We start from the raw sequence: 21154 nt of genomic DNA, 5'->3' as shown, positions 1-21154 counted from the left end.
GGTTTAGAAAGAAGGGACCTTCTAAAGTATAAACCTAAGGACATCAAGGAGGACACAGTCAAGTTCATCACGACGTACAGCAGACATGAGAAACTTATTAAGGACGTCCTTAAAAAGCACTGGAATATTCTGCTCATGGACCCCATACTTAAAGACTACCTCACTAAAGAGCCTAAATTGGTCTTTCGAAAATCCAGGAGTTTGAAAGATCTAATAGCCCCAAGTATGCTGAGGAACCCAGAAGTCGTAAGCATGATGCCTAAATGTGTGGGAAGCTTCAAATGTGGTAGGTGTAACATTTGTAGATACCTCCATCCAAATAGGAAATCATTCCACAATGACAAAACTAACAAGGACTATCGTATCAAACAATTCATCAACTGTAATACCCCATCGGTGATCTACCTTCTGGAGTGTTCCTGCAAACTAAAGTACATTGGGAAAACTAAGAGACCCCTTAAAATACGTATCCAGGAACATGTCAGGAATATCAAGAACAAAGTCCTCACTCATGCAGTATCCAAACACTTCAATCTTTGCCACAACTCGGATCCAGAGGCATTAACGTACAAAGGGATTGAACTGGTAGCACTGGGAGATAGAGGCGGAGACCTTTCGAATCTCCTTTCCAGGAGAGAGATGTTTTGGATATACGAACTGAACACGCTCCATCCGGATGGCTTCAATGAAGGGTATGAAATAGCTCCGTTCCTGTGATATAAGCCATTCCGTTCCCCATGTTTTTCACTCCTGCCTCCCCCCAAAAAAAACCCTCCTTTTCGACACATACACCGCACTGCTCACTACTTCTTGGGCCTATCCTACAAAAACTAGTTTGGCCAACACCTGGATTTCCAAGGCAGTATCTTGAGCATGATGCACTTAGTGGAAACTCCCAGAAGCCCCCATGGCACAAATACGTAAAAATCACTCTTGTGCATTAGTAGCGTATAAACTCCCTTTCTGCCTATCCTCTCTGCCACTAGTGAGTTCATTATGTTATCCACTGCTTTTATGAGACCCCGTCTCCTACCCAGCCCTATACATTACAACCATACCTCCTTGGGGACGCCCAACACCGTCCGATCTTGGAAGCTAAGCAAGGTTGGGCCCGGTCAGTACAAGGATGGGAGACCCCCTTGGGATACCGGGTGTTGTAAAACCGGAGGCGCTGAGGGAACTTTCGCTTTGGGATATCTCGGAAGCTTATGGATGATGTTCTATTCACATCACTTTGGGCACTTCCTTCATGCTGTACCCAACTATTATCTGTATTCTCTTCCCGCCTTCTGCGTATTAATTAATTTATATTCGTTCTCCCCCATCGTTGCTAATATATGTTTTTAAATTTTATATTGTATATTTTATATATTGTTTGCATATATTTATATCCTCTAGCAAGTAATATCCATAGCCTACCCACTCTAAGAATCATCCCGTATTTGTCATGTGACATATCCATGCCTGTTATTTATTTATATGCCTCTTTATCTTTTTCGTTTTCTATGTACCCCCTGGGGAGATGCATCATCCAATGTACAAAACCACTCCAAAGGTTTACACATATCTAAACCTATAATTTACGTATTAGAACATTGAACTATATAGACCGCAGTCTATGGACTTTACTGGCAGCAGGACTTCATTCCGTCTTTTAATAACCAAAAAGATGGCCGCCGCCCTCCTAAGTGACAAACATACTGAAGACCTTTACTCGCAGCAGCACTTCATCCAAGTTTGGATAACCAAAAAGATGGCCGCCATCCTTATCAGTAAAGGCACACAAGAGATCCGCATCGCACGGTGCCCAGCCGGCGCATGCGCACAACGGATATAATGCCACCGGAAGAGGGGCGGAAGTGGGGCGGATATGACGTTCTACACAGTCCGGACCGGAAGTTGGCGGACTGATTCGTCTTTTATGTTATATACGTTCTCACAGCTCTATTTAACATCGTTTTTGTAACTGAATATACTAGTGGGCCTCCTTATCTCATTCATCTTATGTCTAGGTGTTTATATACGTACTTTGATACCACCACAGCAATTCACTAATTAACAAACAGGAAGTGATGCTGTTAACACCTCCCATAGCCAGGAGGTATAAATATGTTCTGTCTCTAGCCTCTTACCACCCCTTGATGAAGTCCATGAGGGACGAAACGCGTTGGGTGCTACTCTGAATATACCTCTACTATCGAAGTTAAGCTACCTCTCTCCCAATTTTTTACTCCTTTTTACGTTTATCCTGCAGATTTTGTACTTATTGCTCATGCTTTTATGGACCTTTCATTAATTTTTGGTGTATGTGTTGTAACTTTTTAGCTTCAACTCTGCTGTTTTTATACCAGATTTTATTGATTAGGTTGCATTTTTTTAAAAAATTGTTTACATTTAAAAAAAAAAAAAAAAATTGATCCTTTATGAAATACCCCCCCCCCCCCTTTTTTAGTGTGTTATATTCTGAAATTAAATTTTTTATATATTTATTGAACACCTGGTTTTTATATTATTAATTTGACACCTTTGGTCGCTTGCAAGTACCTCATCCTCCTGTACCAATATATATATATATATATATATATACATATATACAAACAAATATAGAAAACCACAGCACTCGCCACCCCAGAAGCGGGGTGCAGTGTCTGCACTCACCACTCATAGGGTGGGGTGCATGCAGCCCATGGCCACCTACCCAAATACATACAAATAAATAGAGAATTCAGCACTCACCATAGCAAGCTCACTTGTCCTCACAACATCAATAAATAAATGATGGGGGTTTAGTTAGTGAATTGGCCAATGCACGGAAGCCTGCAAACCGCTCCACGGTACCCCACCTTCATGCAGGTCCTACACTACCACAAAGCCTTAAGAAATATACATATATATATATATATATATATATATATATATATATAAAACGCGCTGGAAGGCGGCACTCGCAAGGCTTCAAATGGATGGCTAAATAAAACCCGAAACGTTGCTGAACTAGCTGGCGTTGTGATATGTGATTAAGAAGTCCGCTGAGTGCCATACTTTTGGAGGTTATGTGAAGGCAGTGTAAAGAGCACCGCGGCTGCTGATTAAAGAGAGGGAGTGCCGGCCAATCGATTTGTAAATATATATATATATATATATATATATATATATGGAGAGAGTTTTATAGGTCAGTGCGCTTAGTCTAACGTCCAAATGTTCCTTTGAAGGAAGGGGTCGTCAGAAAGTCCTGCTGTTTGGACTTAATCGGTCGTGAATGCTCCGTCAATGAACACCTCCCAAGCTTCTTTGGTGGCTGCTCAGTTCTTCAAAATATGACTTGGGTATATTCAGTCATGCAATTCTGTAGAGGCAGGGGAGAAGAACAAGCGCCATATGGTGTAGTATTTTAAATAAATAGGAGTATTAAATACGTGTATAAAATGTAAGTACCGGATGGATTCTTGAGATCAGGCCTGTCTGTCTCACTCTATTCTTGGTGGCTATTCCCCACCTATATGTTAGGAGACAAAGATCATCGCCATATAGTGTAGTAACCTCGGATATATCTTAGGGAACCCTCCCCTATATTTCATGCGTACCAAAAGAAAAATTCAATATAGCATATGGGATATACTTATATCCAGGTGGATCAAGTCGGTCCAGTATGATGTATTGGCTCAAACAATCGCCTGCTAATGCCTTATATAGCAATATAAAAATTTTAATCAACAGAAATAATATACAAATTCAAATAAAAATAAATCAAATCAAGAATCTTAGCTGATTGGTATAAGCAGTAGGTAGGTCAGTCTCAACGCGTTTCGCCTCCAGGGCTTCCTCAGGAGAATACATCGTATCAAATAGTACACATATTTATAGTTGCTTTCAGTTTCGTTTAGCAGGTACTTCCGGTTCGCGTCATTTCCGGAACCGGAAGTGCTCGATCAGACTTTCATCGTGAATATACATGGATGGGTGAAAATTTACCAGTAAATTGCATTGGTGGGGCAGTGTTTATAACAATATGAGAGTTCAAAGTACACGGACTATATGTCCGATATGCCCAGTTTAACTAAACTGCTCTCATATTCACGATGAAAGTCTGATCGAGCACTTCCGGTTCCGGAAATGACGCGAACCGGAAGTACCTGCTAAACGAAACTGAAAGCAACTATAAATATGTGTACTATTTGATACGATGTATTCTCCTGAGGAAGCCCTGGAGGCGAAACGCGTTGAGACTGACCTACCTACTGCTTATACCAATCAGCTAAGATTCTTGATTTGATTTATTTTTATTTGAATTTGTATATTATTTCTGTTGATTAAAAATTTTATATTGCTATATAAGGCATTAGCAGGCGATTGTTTGAGCCAATACATCATACTGGACCGACTTGATCCACCTGGATATAAGTATATCCCATATGCTATATTGAATTTTTCTTTTGGTACGCATGAAATATAGGGGAGGGTTCCCTAAGATATATCCGAGGTTACTACACTATATGGCGATGATCTTTGTCTCCTAACATATAGGTGGGGAATAGCCACCAAGAATAGAGTGAGACAGACAGGCCTGATCTCAAGAATCCATCCGGTACTTACATTTTATACACGTATTTAATACTCCTATTTATTTAAAATACTACACCATATGGCGCTTGTTCTTCTCCCCTGCCTCTACATATATATATATATATATATATATATATATATATATAAATACATACATACATACACACACACACACACACACACACACACGTTACATAGAACTCATACCCCCACATACACACAAATACATAACATACACATAAAACACATACACACACATAGAAAATATACACACATACATACTGTATACACTAATAGAGCATATACACATACATACAATATACACATATAGAGCACAAACTGTGCACACACTTACACGGAAGCCTGCCCTGAGGAAAGGGGTAAGGACTGAGGATGCCACAGCCAGTAGATATTGCTGGGTGCCAGGGACACAGTTCACCATTAGGCCCCGCCCCCACGGCAAAAATGCTGCGATTCACGGGTCGCCGGGAGCGGGCGGAGCCAATATGACATGAATCTATAACAATTATCTCATATTAGCTCCTCCCCCTCTGCTCCGACCCCCGAATCGCGATATACAACTACAAGGGGGCGGGGCTCTGAGAGCCTGCCGTAGGACCGGACAGCGGGCATTGAAAACAAAAAAACATTTGGGCCACCCCCCTATTCTCTCTCTCTCCCCCATCCCCCCTCTCCTCTCCAGCCCAGCACAGCACAATGCCAGCCAACGGCAACAGGAGAAGTCGGGGTCAAGGCTCCACGCTGCAGCAGGGAGGAGAAGATTGGCGGCTGCTGGAGAGGGAGGATTCCGCGCTGCCAGCGGAGTGTGTGATGTCCCACTCGCGGCTTTTTCGTGTGGCTCCCTCCCCAATCCTCACGGGTCAGCGGCTGATACAGGGCAGAGGGAACAGCAGCACCAGAGCGGTGCAGAGCGGCTTCGGCTGGGGGGCCCCTTATGCCAGGGGGGCCCGGGGTACTGACCCCCTTGGCACCCCCCTTAATCCGGCTCTGGGTGTGGCAAACTGAAATCTAAATTGCAGTGTAAAAAAAATAAAAATAAAAATCAGTCAGTATTTACCCTGCACAGAAACAATGTAACATGACGGCAGATAAGAACCACTTGGCCCATCTAGTCTGCCCCTTTTTTATCCTTTAGGTAACTTACAACCTATTTGCTACTTAGATGATGATCTTAGGCTATTCATATGCCTATCTGGGTTAGGTATGTGTGACTGTAACCATGCCTGGGTTTGAGATGTCCAGCGTGGGGGGGAGACGAGCGCAATGAAGCCCCTTTCTGTGTGCTCGCCACAGGTTCTATTCCCACTGTATGGGTGTCATGGACACCCACGAGTGGGAAGAGTCCTTGTCAGGGGGCGGGATCCCGGCATCAGTATTGTGACCGGCGGTCTCCTGACCGCCATTCATACAACTACATCCCACCTATCCCAAGCATGCTTAAATTGCTTTACTGTATTAGCCCCCCAACATCCACTAGTGCGATATGGCCACTTTTCATCGATTCCGAGCTTTCCATGAATATCGGAGGAAAAGGTGCACATCGGAGTGCATTTGTACACAATCGGATGCGATTATCGGATGTAAAAAACCCCCACTCAAGAAGGAAATCGTAATGGCAGGACTCCCGGGAAGCTGCCGGGCAGATCGAGGGAAAATCAGATCCAACTTTTAGTTCAGTCTCACTAGTGGATGGGGGCCTTTACCCTCAACTACCTCTGACGGGAGGCTATTCCACTTATCCACTACCCTAATATGAAGTCATTTTTCATTACCCCTAAATCTACCTACCATCAAGTCTGCCCTTAGATAGACAGGTATAAAATACATAGACACATATCAGATAGATAGATAGATAGATAGATAGATAGATAGATAGATAGATAGATAGATAGATAGATAGATAGATAGATAGATATGATGCAGATAGGTATATATGATATAGATAGACAGATAGATAGATATTAGATAGATATGATATAGCTATTAGATAGATAGATAGATAGATAGATAGATAGATAGATAGATAGATAGATAGATAGGATATAGATATATAGATAGATGATAGATAGATAGATAGATATTTAGATAGATAGATAGATAGATAGATAGATATGATATAGATAGATAGATAGGCTATAGATATTAGATAGATAGATTGATAGTTAGGCTATAGATATTAGATAGATAGATAGATAGATAGATAGATAGATAGATAGATAGATAGATAGATAGATAGATAATGATGCAGATAGGTATATATTATATAGGTATGAGCTAGCTAGCTAGATAGATAGATAGATAGATAGATTGATAGATAGATATGGTGCAGATAGGTATATATGATATAGATAGATAGATAGATAGATAGATAGATAGGATATAGATATATAGATAGATGATAGATAGATGATAGATAGATAGATATGATATAGATAGATTGATAAATAGGTATATATGATATAGATATTAGATAGATAGATAGATAGATAGATAAGTATATATGATATAGATAGATGATAGATAGATAGATAGATAGATAGATAGATAGATAGATATGATATAGATAGATAGATAGATAAATAGGTATATATGATATAGATATTAGATAGATAGATAGACAGATAGATAAGTATATATGATATAGATAGATAGATAGATGATAGATCAGGCCTGGCCAACCTGTAGCTCTCCAGCTGTTGTGAAACTACACATCCCAGCATGCCTTGCCACAGTTTTACCACTAGATAGATAGGTATATATTATATAGATGATAGATAGATAGATAGATATGATATAGATATTAGATGGATAGATAGATAGGCAGACGGATAGATAGACGGATAGATAGATAGATAGATAGATAGATAGATAGATAATGATGCAGATAGGTATATATGTTATAGATAGATAGACAGACAGACAGACAGACAGACAGACAGACAGACAGACAGATAGATAGATAGATAGATAGATAGATAGATAGATAGATAGATAGATAGGTATACAGATAATTATGCAGATAGGTATATATTATATAGATACGAGCCAGATAGAAAGATAGATAGATAGATAGATAGATAGATAGATAGATAGATAGATAATGATGCAGATAGGTATATATTATATAGATACGAGCTAGCTAGATAGATAGATAGACAATGATACAGATAGGTATATATGTTATAGATAGATAGACAGATAGATAATGATGCAGATCGGTATATATTATATAGATACGAGCTAGCTAGCTAGCTAGCTAGCTAGATAGATAGCTAGATAGACAAAGATGCAGAAAAGTATATATGTTATAGATAGATAGATATGATGCAGATAGGTATATATGATATAGATAGATAGATAGATAGATAGATAGATAGATAGATAGATAGATAGATAGATAGATAGATAGATAGATAGATAATAATAAGAATTTACTCACCGGTAATTCTATTTCTCATAGTCCGTAGTGGATGCTGGGGACTCCGTAAGGACCATGGGGATTAGCGGCTCCGCAGGAGACTGGGCACAACTATAAAGAAAGCTTTTAGACTACTGGTGTGCACTGGCTCCTCCCACTAAGACCCTCCTCCAGACCTCAGTTAGGATACTGTGCCCGGAAGAGCTGACACAATTAGGAAGGATTTTGAATCCCGGGTAAGACTCATACCAGCCACACCAATCACACCGTATAACTCGAGATACAATACCCAGTTAACAGCATGATAACAACTGAGCCTCTCAACAGATGGCTCAACAATAACCCTTTAGTTAAGCAATAACTATATACAAGTATTGCAGACAATCCGCACTTGGGATGGGCGCCCAGCATCCACTACGGACTATGAGAAATAGAATTACCGGTGAGTAAATTCTTATTTTCTCTAACGTCCTAAGTGGATGCTGGGGACTCCGTAAGGACCATGGGGATTATACCAAAGCTCCCAAACGGGCGGGAGAGTGCGGATGACTCTGCAGCACCGAATGAGAGAACTCAAGGTCCTCCTCAGCCAGGGTATCAAATTTGTAGAATTTAGCAAACGTGTTTGCCCCTGACCAAGTAGCAGCTCGGCAAAGTTGAAGAGCCGAGACCCCTCGGGCAGCCGCCCAAGAAGAGCCCACTTTCCTCGTGGAATGGGCTTTTACTGATTTAGGATGCGGCAGTCCAGCCGCAGAATGTGCAAGCTGAATCGTACTACAGATCCAGAGAGCAATAGTCTGCTTAGAAGCAGGTGCACCCAACTTGTTGGGCGCATACAGGATAAAAAGCGAGTCAGTCTTCCTGACTCCAGCTGTCCTGGAAACATACATTTTTAGGGCCCTGACTACATCCAACAACTTGGAAGCCTCCAAGTCATTCGTAGCCGCAGGCACCACAATAGGTTGGTTCAGATGAAAAGCTGATACCACTTTGGGGAGAAACTGGGGACGAGTCCTTAATTCTGCCCTATCCATATGGAAAATCAGATAAGGCCTTTTACATGACAAAGCCGCCAATTCTGAAACACGCCTGGCCGAAGCCAAGGCCAACAACATGACCACTTTCCACGCAAGATATTTTAAATCCACGGTTTTCAGTGGCTCAAACCAATGTGACTTTAGGAAATCCAACACCACGTTGAGATCCCAAGGTGCCACTGGAGGCACAAAAGGGGGCTGAATATGCAGCACTCCCTTAACAAACGTCTGAACTTCAGGTAGTGAAGCCAATTCTCTCTGGAAGAAGATCGATAGAGCCGAAATCTGGACCTTAATGGAACCCAATTTAAGGCCCATAGTCACCCCTGACTGCAGGAAGTGCAGGAACCGGCCCAGCTGAAATTCTTCCGTTGGGGCCTTCCTGGCCTCACACCACGCAACATATTTTCGCCATATGCGGTGATAATGGTTCGCGGTTACTTCTTTCCTAGCTTTTATCAGCGTAGGAATGACTTCCTCTGGAATGCCCTTTTCCTTCAGGATCCGGTGTTCAACCGCCATGCCGTCAAACGCAGCCGCGGTAAGTCTTGGAACAGACAGGGTCCCTGCTGCAGCAGGTCCTGTCTGAGCGGTAGAGGCCATGGGTCCTCTGACATCATTTCTTGAAGTTCCGGATACCACGCTCTTCTTGGCCAATCCGGAACAATGAGTATAGTTCTTACTCCTCTTCTCCTTATTATCCTCAGTACCTTTGGTATGAGAGGAAGAGGAGGGAACACATAAACCGATCGGTACACCCACGGTGTTACCAGAGCGTCCACAGCTATCGCCTGCGGGTCTCTTGACCTGGCGCAATATTTTTTTAGCTTTTTGTTTAGGCGGGACGCCATCATGTCCACCTGTGGTTTTTCCCACTGGTTTACAATCATTTGAAAGACTTCTGGATGAAGTCCCCACTCTCCCGGGTGGAGGTCATGCCTGCTGAGGAAGTCTGCTTCCCAGTTGTCCACTCCCGGAATGAACACTGCCGACAGTGCTAACACGTGATTTTCCGCCCATCGGAGAATCCTTGTGGCTTCTGCCATCGCCATCCTGCTTCTCGTGCCGCCCTGTCGATTTACATGGGCGACTGCCGTGATGTTGTCTGACTGGATCAGTACCGGCTGGTTTTGAAGCAGGGGTTTTGCCTGACTTAGGGCATTGTAAATGGCCCTTAGTTCCAGAATATTTATGTGCAGGGAAGTCTCCTGACTTGACCATAGTCCTTGGAAGTTTCTTCCCTGTGTGACTGCTCCCCAGCCTCGAAGGCTGGCATCCGTGGTCACCAGGACCCAGTCCTGTATGCCGAATCTGCGGCCCTCTTGAAGATGAGCACTCTGCAGCCACCACAGCAGAGACACCCTTGTCCTTGGAGACAGGGTTATCAGACGATGCATCTGAAGATGCGATCCGGACCACTTGTCCAACAGGTCCCACTGAAAGGTTCTTGCATGAAACCTGCCGAATGGAATCGATTCGTAGGAAGCTACCATTTTTCCCAGGATCCGCGTGCAGTGATGCACCGACACCTGTTTTGGTTTTAGGAGGCCTCTGACTAGAGATGACAGCTCCTTGGCCTTCTCCTCCGGGAGAAACACTTTTCTCTGTTCTGTGTCCAGAACCATCCCTAGGAACAGCAGGCGTGTCGTAGGGACCAGCTGTGACTTTGGAATGTTTAGAATGCAGCCGTGCTGTTGTAGCACTTCCCGAGATAGTGCTACCCCTACCAACAACTGCTCTCTGGACCTCGCCTTTATCAGGAGATCGTCCAAGTACGGGATAATTAAAACTCCCTTCCTTCGAAGGAGTATCATCATTTCCGCCATTACCTTGGTAAAGACCCTCGGAGCCGTGGAGAGACCGAACGGCAACGTCTGGAATTGGTAATGACAATCTTGTACCACAAACCTGAGGTACTCCTGGTGAGGATGGTAAATGGGGACATGTAGGTAAGCATCCTTGATGTCCAGCGATACCATGTAATCTCCCTCGTCCAGGCTTGCAATAACCGCCCTGAGCGATTCCATCTTGAACTTGCATTTTTTGATATATGTGTTCAAGGATTTCAAATTTAAAATGGGTCTCACCGAACCGTCCGGTTTCGGTACCACAAACATTGTGGAATAGTAACCCCTTCCTTGTTGAAGTAGGGGCACCTTTACTATCACTTGTTGTGAATACAGCTTTTGAATTGCCTGTAACACTGCCTCCCTGCCTGAGGGAGTGGTTGGCAAGGCAGATTTGAGGAAACGGCGGGGGGGAGACGTCTCGAATTCCAGTTTGTACGCCTGAGATACTATTTGAAGGATCCAGGGATCCACCCGTGAGCGAGCCCACTGATTGCTGAAATGCTTGAGACGGGCCCCCACCGTACCTGGCTCTGCCTGTGGAGCCCCAGCGCCATGCTGTGGACTTAGAGGAAGCGGGGAAGGACTTTTGCTCCTGGGAACTGGCTGTATGCTGCAGCTTTTTCCCTCTACCTCTGCCTCTGGGCAGAAAGGACGCGCCTTTAACCCGCTTGCCCCTATTGGGCCGAAAGGACTGTACCTGATAATACGGTGCTGTCTTTGGTTGTGAGGGAACATGGGGCAAAAATGTAGACTTCCCAGCTGTTGCTGTGGAAACGAGGTCCGAGAGACCATCCCCGAACAATTCCTCACCTTTATAAGGCAGAACTTCCATGTGTCGTTTGGAATCTGCATCACCTGTCCACTGCCGAGTCCATAACCCTCTCCTGGCAGAAATGGACATAGCACTAATTTTGGATGCCAGCCGGCAAATATCCCTCTGTGCATCCCTTATGTATAAAAGTGCGTCTTTTATATGCTCTACGTTCAGCAAAATAGTGTCCCTGTCTAGGGTATCTATATTTTCTGACAGGGAATCTGACCACGCAGCAGCAGCGCTGCACATCCAGGCTGAAGCTATAGCCGGTCTCAGTATCACACCTGTGTGTGTATATATAGATTTCAGGATAGCCTCCTGCTTTCTATCAGCAGATTCCTTCAGGGCGGCCGTATCCGGAGACGGTAGTGCCACCTTTTTCGACAAGCATGTGAGCGCTTTATCCACCCTAGGGGATGTTTCCCAGCGTGACCTATCCTCTGGCGGGAAAGGGTACGCCATTAGTAACCTCTTAGAAATTACCATCTTTTTATCAGGGGAAGCCCACGCTTCTTCACACACTTCGTTTAACTCTTCAGATGGAGGAAAAGCTACTGGTAGTTTTTTCTCTCCAAACATTATACCCTTTTTTGTGGTACCTGGGTTAACATCAGAAATGTGCAACACATTTTTCATTGCCTCAATCAACGTGTGGCCCTACTGGAAGTTACATTAGTCTCTTCGTCGTCGACACTGGAGTCAGTATCCGTGTCGACATCTGTGTCAACCATCTGAGGTAGCGGGCGTTTTAGAGCCCCTGATGGTTTTTGAGACGCCTGGGCAGGCACAGGCTGAGAAGCCGGCTGTCCCACATTAGGTATGTCGTCAAACCTTTTATGTAAGGAGTCGACACTATCACGTAATTCCTTCCACAGCACCATCCACTCAGGTGTCGACCCCGCGGGGGGTGACATCACATTTACAGGCATCTGCTCCGCCTCCACATAAGCCTCCTCATCAAACATGTCGACACAGCCGTACCGACACACCGCAAACACACAGGGAATGCTCTGACAGAGGACAGGACCCACAAAGCCCTTTGGGGAGACAGAGAGAGAGTATGCCAGCACACACCAGAGCGCTATATAACACTGGGATCCCACTATCAATGAGTGATTTCCCTATAGCTGCTTTTTTATATATATATTACATATATATATATCTATACTGCGCCTAAATTTAGTGCCCCCCCCCCTCTCTTTTTTACCCTTCTGTAGTATTCTCAGACTGCAGGGGAGAGCCAGGGAGCTTCCTTCCAGCGGAACTGTGAGGGAAAAATGGCGCCAGTGTGCTGAGGGAGAAGCCCCGCCCCCTTTTCGGCGGACTTTCTCCCGCTTTTTCTGTGATACTGGCAGGGGTGATTTTACATCTATATAGCCTCTGGGACTATATATGATGTATATTTTGCCAGCCAAGGTGTTATTTATTGCCCTCAGGGCGCCCCCCCCTCCAGCGCCCTGCACCCATCAGTGACCGAAGTATGAGGTGTACATGAGGAGCAATGGCGCACAGCTGCAATGCTGTGCGCTACCTTGGTGAAGACTGAAGTCTTCTGCCGACGATTTTCCGGACCTTCTTCGTGCTTCTGGCTCTGTAAGGGGGACGGCGGCGCGGCTCCGGGAACGAACACCAAGGTCGGGTCCTGCGGTCGATCCCTCTGGAGCTAATGGTGTCCAGTAGCCTAAGAAGCCCAAACTACCACCTGTTAGGTAGGTTCGCTTCTTCTCCCCTTAGTCCCTCGCTGCAGTGAGTCTGTTGCCAGCAGATCTCACTGAAAATAAAAAACCTAAATATACTTTCTTTCTAGGTGCTCAGGAGAGCCCCTAGTGTGCATCCAGCTCGGCCGGGCACAAGAATCTAACTGAGGTCTGGAGGAGGGTCTTAGTGGGAGGAGCCAGTGCACACCAGTAGTCTAAAAGCTTTCTTTATAGTTGTGCCCAGTCTCCTGCGGAGCCGCTAATCCCCATGGTCCTTACGGAGTCCCCAGCATCCACTTAGGACGTTAGAGAAAAGAATTTACTCACCGGTAATTCTATTTCTCGTAGTCCGTAGTGGATGCTGGGAACTCCGTAAGGACCATGGGGAATAGCGGCTCCGCAGGAGTCTGGGCACAACTAAAAGAAAGCTTTTAGACTACCTGGTGTGCACTGGCTCCTCCCACCATGACCCTCCTCCAAGCCTCAGTTAGGATACTGTGCCCGGAAGAGCTGACACAATAAGGAAGGATTTTGAATCCCGGGTAAGACTCATACCAGCCACACCAATTACACCGTATAACTCGTGATACCATAACCAGTTAACAGTATGAAATTTAACTGAGCCTCTCAACAGATGGCTCATAACAATAACCCTTTTGTGAACAACAACTATGTACAAGTATTGCAGACAACCCGCACTTGGGACGGGCGCCCAGCATCCACTACGGACTACGAGAAATAGAATTACCGGTGAGTAAATTCTTATTTTCTCTGACGTCCTAGTGGATGCTGGGAACTCCGTAAGGACCATGGGGATTATACCAAAGCTCCCAAACGGGCGGGAGAGTGCAGATGACTCTGCAGCACCGAATGAGAGAACTCAAGGTCCTCCTCAGCCAGGGTATCAAATTTGTAGAATTTTGCAAACGTGTTTGCCCCTGACCAAGTAGCAGCTCGGCAAAGTTGTAAAGCCGATACCCCTCGGGCAGCCGCCCAAGATGAGCCCACCTTCCTTGTAGAATGGGCTTTTACTGATTTAGGATGCGGCAGTCCAGCCGCAGAATGCGCCAGCTGAATTGTGCTACAAATCCAGCGAGCAATAGTCTGCTTAGAAGCAGGAGCACCCAGTTTGTTGGGTGCATACAGGATAAATAGCGAGTCAGCCGTCCTGGAAACATAAATTTTCAAGGCCCTGACTACGTCCAGTAACTTGGAATCCTCCAAGTCGCTAGTAGCCGCAGGCACTACAATAGGTTGGTTCAAGTGAAAAGCAGATACCACCTTAGGGAGAAACTGGGGACGAGTCCTCAATTCTGCCCTATCCATATGGAAAATCAGATAAGGACTTTTAAATGACAAAGCCGCCAATTCTGATACACGCTTGGCCGAAGCCAAGGCCAATAACATGACCACTTTCCACGTGAGATATTTTAGATCCACGGTCTTTAGTGGCTCAAACCAATGTGATTTTAGGAAATTCAACACCACGTTGAGATCCCAGGGTGCCACTGGAGGCACAAAGGGGGGCTGAATATGCAGCACTCCTTTTACAAATGACTGAACTTCAGGTAGTGAAGCTAGTTCTTTTTGGAAAAAAATCGACAGAGCCGATATCTGTACCTTAATGGAGCCTAATTTTAGGCCCATAGTCACTCCTGCCTGTAGGAAGTGCAGAAATCGACCCAGCTGAAATTCCTCTGTTGGGGCCTTATTGGCCTCACACCAAGCAACATATTTCCGTCATATGCGGTGATAATGTTTTACCGTTACATCTTTCCTGGCTTTAATCAGCGTAGGAATGACATCCTCCGGAATGCCCTTTTCCTTCAGGATCCGGCGTTCAACCGCCATGCCGTCAAACGCAGCCGCGGTAAGTCTTGGAACAGACAGGGCCCCTGCTGCAGCAGGTCCTGTCTGAGCGGCAGAGGCCATGGGTCCTCTGAGATCATCTCTTGAAGTTCCGGGTACCAAGCTCTTCTTGGCCAATCCGGAACCACGAGTATTGTCCTTACTCCTCGTTTTCTTATTATTCTCAGTACCTTTGGTATGAGAGGCAGAGGAGGGAACACATAAACTGACTGGCACACCCACGGTGTCACTAGAGCGTCCACCGCTATCGCCTGAGGGTCCCTTGACCTGGCGCAATACCTCTCCAGTTTTTTGTTTAGGCGGGACGCCATCATGTCCACCTGTGGCCGTTCCCAACGATTTACAATCAGTGTGAAGACTTCTGGATGAAGTCCCCACTCTCCCGGGTGGAGGTCGTGCCTGCTGAGGAAGTCTGCTTCCCAGTTGTCCACTCCCGGAATGAACACTGCTGACAGTGCTAGCACGTGATTTTCCGCCCATCGGAGAATCCTTGTGGCTTCTGCCATTGCCGTCCTGCTTCTTGTGCCGCCCTGTCGGTTTACATGGGCGACCGCCGTGATGTTGTCTGACTGGATCAGTACCGGCTGGTTTTGAAGCAGGGGTTTTGCCTGACTTAGGGCATTGTAAATGGCCCTTAGTTCTAGAATATTTATGTGCAAAGAAGTCTCCTGACTCGACCATAGTCCTTGGAAGTTTCTTCCCTGTGTGACTGCCCCCCAGCCTCGAAGGCTGGCATCCGTGGTCACCAGGACCCAGTCCTGTATGCCGAATCTGCGGCCCTCTAGTAGATGAGCACTCTGCAGCCACCACAGCAGAGACACCCTGGTTCTTGGAGACAGGGTTATTAGCTGATGCATCTGAAGATGCGATCCGGACCATTGGTCCAACAGGTCCCACTGAAAGATTCTGGCATGGAACCTGCCGAAAGGAATTGCTTCGTAAGAAGCCACCATCTTTCCCAGGACTCGCGTGCAGTGATGCATCGACACCTGTTTTGGTTTCAGGAGGTCTCTGACTAGAGATGACAGCTCCTTGGCTTTCTCCTCCGGGAGAAACACTTTTTTCTGGACTGTGTCCAGAATCATTCCCAGGAACAGTAGACGTGTCGTCGGAACCAGCTGTGACTTTGGAATATTCAGAATCCAACCGTGCTGGTGTAGCACCTCCTGAGATAGTGCTACTCCTACCAACAACTGCTCCCTGGATCTCGCCTTTATTAGGAGATCGTCCAAGTACGGGATAATTAAAACTCCCTTTTTTCGAAGGAGTATCATCATTTCCGCCATTACCTTGGTAAACACCCCCGGTGCCGTGGACAGTCCAAACGGCAGCGTCTGGAATTGGTAATGGCAATTTTGTACCGCAAATCTGAGGTACTCCTGGTGAGGATGATAAATGGGGACATGCAAGTAAGCATCCTTGATGTCCAGGGATACCATGTAATCCCCCTCGTCCAGGCTTGCAATAACCGCCCTGAGCGATTCCATCTTGAACTTGAACTTTTTTATGTATGTGTTCAAGGATTTCAAATTTAAAATGGGTCTCACCGAACCGTCCGGTTTCGGTACCACAAACAGTGTGGAATAGTAACCCCGTCCTAGTTGAAGTAGGGGCACCTTGACTATCACCTGCTGGGAATACAGCTTGTGAATTGCCTCTAGCACAGCCTCCCTGCCTGAGGGAGTCGTTGGCAAAGCAGATTTGAGGAAACGGCGGGGGGGAGACGCCTCGAATTCCAGTTTGTACCCCTGAAATACTACTTGCAAGATCCAGGGATCCACCTGTGAGCGAGCCCACTGATCGCTGAAATTTTTGAGGCGGCCCCCCACCGTACCTGGCTCCGCCTGTGGAGCCCCACCGTCATGCGGCGGACTTGGAAGAAGCGGGGGAGGACTTTTGCTCCTGGGAACCTGCTGTTTGTTGCAGCCTTTTTCCCCTACCTCTGCCTCTGGACAGAAAGGACCCGCCTTTTTCTCGCCTGTTTCTCTGGGTCCGAAAGGACTGTACCTGATAAAACGGCGCTTTTTTAGGCTGTGAGGGAACATGGGGTAAAAATGCTGACTTCCCAGCTGTCGCTGTGGAAACTAGGTCCGAGAGACCATCCCCGAATAACTCCTCACCCTTATAAGGCAAAACTTCCATGTGCCTTTTGGAATCTGCATCCCCTGTCCACTGCCGAGTCCATAAGCCTCTCCTAGCAGAAATGGACAATGCACTTATTTTAGATGCCAGCCGGCAGATCTCCCTCTGTGCATCTCTCATGTATAAGACTGAGGCCCTCATTCCGAGTTGATCGCTCGCAAGGCGATTTTAGCAGAGTTACACACGCTAAGCCGCCGCCTACTGGGAGTGAATCTTAGCTTCTTAAAATTGCGAACGATGTATTCGCAATATTGCGATTACAAACTACTTAGCAGTTTCAGAGTAGCTTCAGACTTACTCGGCATCTGCGATCAGTTCAGTGCTTGTCGTTCCTGGTTTGACGTCATAAACACACCCAGCGTTCGCCCAGACACTCCTCCGTTTCTCCGGCCACTCCTGCGTTTTTTCCGGAAACGGTAGCGTTTTTAACCACACGCCCCTGAAACGCCGTGTTTCCGCCCAGTAACACCCATTTCCTGTCAATCACATTACGATCGCCGGAGCGACAAAAAAGCCGTGAGTAAAAATACTTTCTTCATTGTAAAATTACTTGGCGCAGTCGCAGTGCGAATATTGCGCATGCGTACTAAGCGGAATTTCACTGCGATGCGATGAAATATACCGAGCGAACGACTCGGAATGAGGGCCTGAGTCTTTTATATGCTCTATGGTTAGGAGAATAGTGTCCCTGCCTAGGGTGTCAATATTTTCTGACAGGGAATCTGACCATGCAGCGGCAGCACTGCACATCCATGCTGACGCAATAGCTGGTCTAAGTATAATGCCTGAGTGTGTATACACAGACTTCAGGATCGCCTCCTGCTTTCTATCCGCAGGCTCCTTTAGGGCGGCCGTATCCGGAGACGGAAGTGCCACCTTTTTAGACAAACATGTGAGCGCTTTATCCACCCTAGGAGGTGTTTCCCAACGTGCCCTATCCTCTGGCGGGAAAGGGAACGCCATTAGTAATTTTTTAGAGATTACCAATCTTTTATCGGGGAAAGCCCACGCTTCTTCACACACTTCATTTAATTCTTCAGATGGGGGAAAAACTACGGGTAGTTTTTTCTCCCCAAACATAATACCCTTTTTAGTGGTACCTGGGTTTATATCCGAAATGTGTAAAACCTCTTTCATTGCCTCAATCATGCAACGAATGGCCCTAGTGGACATTAGATTAGACTCATCGTCGTCGACACTGGTATCAGTATCCGTGTCGACATCTGCGTCTGCCATCTGAGCTAGCGGGCGTTTTAGAGCCCCTGATGGCCTTTGAGACACCTGGGCAGGCACGAGCCGAGAAGCCGGCTGTCCCGCATTTGGCATGTCGTCAAATATTTTGTGTAAGGAGTCGACACTTGCACGTAATTCCTTCCATAAAACCATCCACTCAGGTGTCTGCCCCGCAGGGGGTGACATCACTTCTATGGGCATCTGCTCCGCCTCCACATAATTTTCCTCATCAAACATGTCGACACAGCCGTACCGACACACCGCACACACACCGGGAATGCTCTAACAGAGGACAGGACCCCACAGAAGCCCTTTGGGGAGACAGAGAGAGAGTATGCCAGCACACACCAGAGCGCTATATAATGCAGGGACTAACTGAATTATGTCCCCTATAGCTGCTATAATATTTACTGCGCCTAAATTTAGTGCCCCCCCTCTCTTTTTTACCCTTTTCTGTAGTGTAGACTGCAGGGGAGAGTCAGGGAGCTTCCTTCCAGCGGAACTGTGAGGGAGAAATGGCGCTAGTGTGCTGAGAGAGATAGCTCCGCCCCTTTTTTCGCTGACTTTTCTCCCGCTTTTTTAAGGATTCTGGCAGGGGTAATTATCACATATATAGCCTCTGGGGCTATATATTGTGATTGTTTTGCCAGCCAAGCTGTTTTTATTGCTGCTCAGGGCGCCCCCCCCCCAGCGCCCTGCACCCTCAGTGACCGGAGTGTGAAGTGTGTATGAGGAGCAATGGCGCACAGCTGCAGTGCTGTGCGCTACCTTGGTGAAGACAGAAGTCTTCATGCCGCCGATTTTCCGGACTTCTTCTTGCTTCTGGCTCTGTAAGGGGGACGGCGGCTCGGCTCCGGGACCGAACACCAAGGCCAGTTCCATGCGGTCGATCCTTCTGGAGCTAATGGTGTCCAGTAGCCTAAGAAGCCCAAGCTAGCTGCAAGCAGGTAGGTTCGCTTCTTCTCCCCTTAGTCCCTCGTTGCAGTGAGCCTGTTGCCAGCAGGTCTCACTGTAAAATAAAAAACCTAAATTATACTTTCTTTCTAAGAGCTCAGGAGAGCCCCTAGTGTGCATCCAGCTCGGCCGGGCACAAAAAATAAGAATTTACTTACCGATAATTCTATTTCTCGGAGTCCGTAGTGGATGCTGGGGTTCCTGAAAGGACCATGGGGAATAGCGGCTCCGCAGGAGACAGGGCACAAAAAGTAAAGCTTTAGGATCAGGTGGTGTGCACTGGCTCCTCCCCCTATGACCCTCCTCCAAGCCTCAGTTAGGATACTGTGCCCGGACGAGCGTACACAATAAGGAAGGATTTTGAATCCCGGGTAAGACTCATACCAGCCACACCAATCACACTGTACAACCTGTGATCTGAACCCAGTTAACAGTATGATAACAGCGGAGCCTCTGAAAAGATGGCTCACAACAATAATAACCCGATTTTTGTAACTATGTACAAGTAATGCAGATAATCCGCACTTGGGATGGGCGCCCAGCATCCACTACGGACTCCGAGAAATAGAATTATCGGTAAGTAAATTCTTATTTTCTCTATCGTCCTAGTGGATGCTGGGGTTCCTGAAAGGACCATGGGGATTATACCAAAGCTCCCAAACGGGCGGGAGAGTGCGGATGACTCTGCAGCACCGAATGAGAGAACTCCAGGTCCTCCTTAGCCAGGGTATCAAATTTGTAGAATTTTACAAACGTGTTTGCCCCTGACTAAATAGCCGCTCGGCAAAGTTGTAAAGCCGAGACCCCTCGGGCAGCCGCCCAAGATGAGCCCACCTTCCTTGTGGAATGGGCATTTACATATTTTGGCTGTGGCAGGCCTGCCACAGAATGTGCAAGCTGAATTGTATTACACATCCAACTAGCAATAGTCTGCTTAGAAGCAAGAGCACCCAGTTTGTTGGGTGCATACAGGATAACAGCAAGTCAGTTTTCCTGACTCCAGCCGTCCTGGAACCTATACTTTCAGGGCCCTGACAACATCCAGCAACTTGGAGTCCTCCAAGTCCCTAGTAGGCGCAAGGCACCACAATAAGCTGGTTCAGGTGAAACACTGACACCACCTTAGGGAGAGAACTGGGGACGAGTCCGCAGCTCTGCCCTGTCCGAATGGACAAACAGATATGGGCTTTTTTGAGAAAAACCCCACCAATTTGACACTCGCCTGGCCCAGGCCAGGGCCAAGAGCATGGTCACTTTTCATGTGAGATGCTTCAAATCCACAGATTTGACTGGTTTTAAACCAATGTGATTTGAGGAATCCCAGAACTACGTTGAGATCCCACAGTGCCACTGGAGGCACAAAAGGGGGTTGTATATGCAATACTCCCTTGACAAACTTCTGGACTTCAGGAACTGAAGCCAATTCTTTCTGGAAGAAAATCGACAGGGCCGAAATTTGAACCTTAATGGGCCCCAATTTGAGGCCCATAGACACTCCTGTTTGCAGGAAATGCAGGAATCGACCGAGTTGAAATTTCTTCGTGGGGCCTTCCTGG

At 46.3% G+C, this 21154-nt stretch overlaps 1 protein-coding gene and 1 pseudogene across 1 annotated transcript in view; one reads left to right on the top strand and one right to left on the bottom strand.

Moving 5' to 3' along the window:
• LOC134958707 (FRAS1-related extracellular matrix protein 1-like) overlaps positions 1–21154 on the bottom strand; it is a 364054-nt gene that overhangs the window by 20441 nt on the left and 322459 nt on the right. The gene's annotated exons all lie outside the window — the stretch shown is intronic.
• On the top strand, positions 1045–1163 carry LOC134963788 (5S ribosomal RNA; annotated as a pseudogene).

Source organism: Pseudophryne corroboree, chromosome 9 (genome assembly GCF_028390025.1).
Source record: "Pseudophryne corroboree isolate aPseCor3 chromosome 9, aPseCor3.hap2, whole genome shotgun sequence".
Taxonomy (NCBI): Eukaryota; Metazoa; Chordata; class Amphibia; order Anura; family Myobatrachidae; genus Pseudophryne; species Pseudophryne corroboree.
This window is presented reverse-complemented; position numbering and strand designations above follow the sequence as displayed.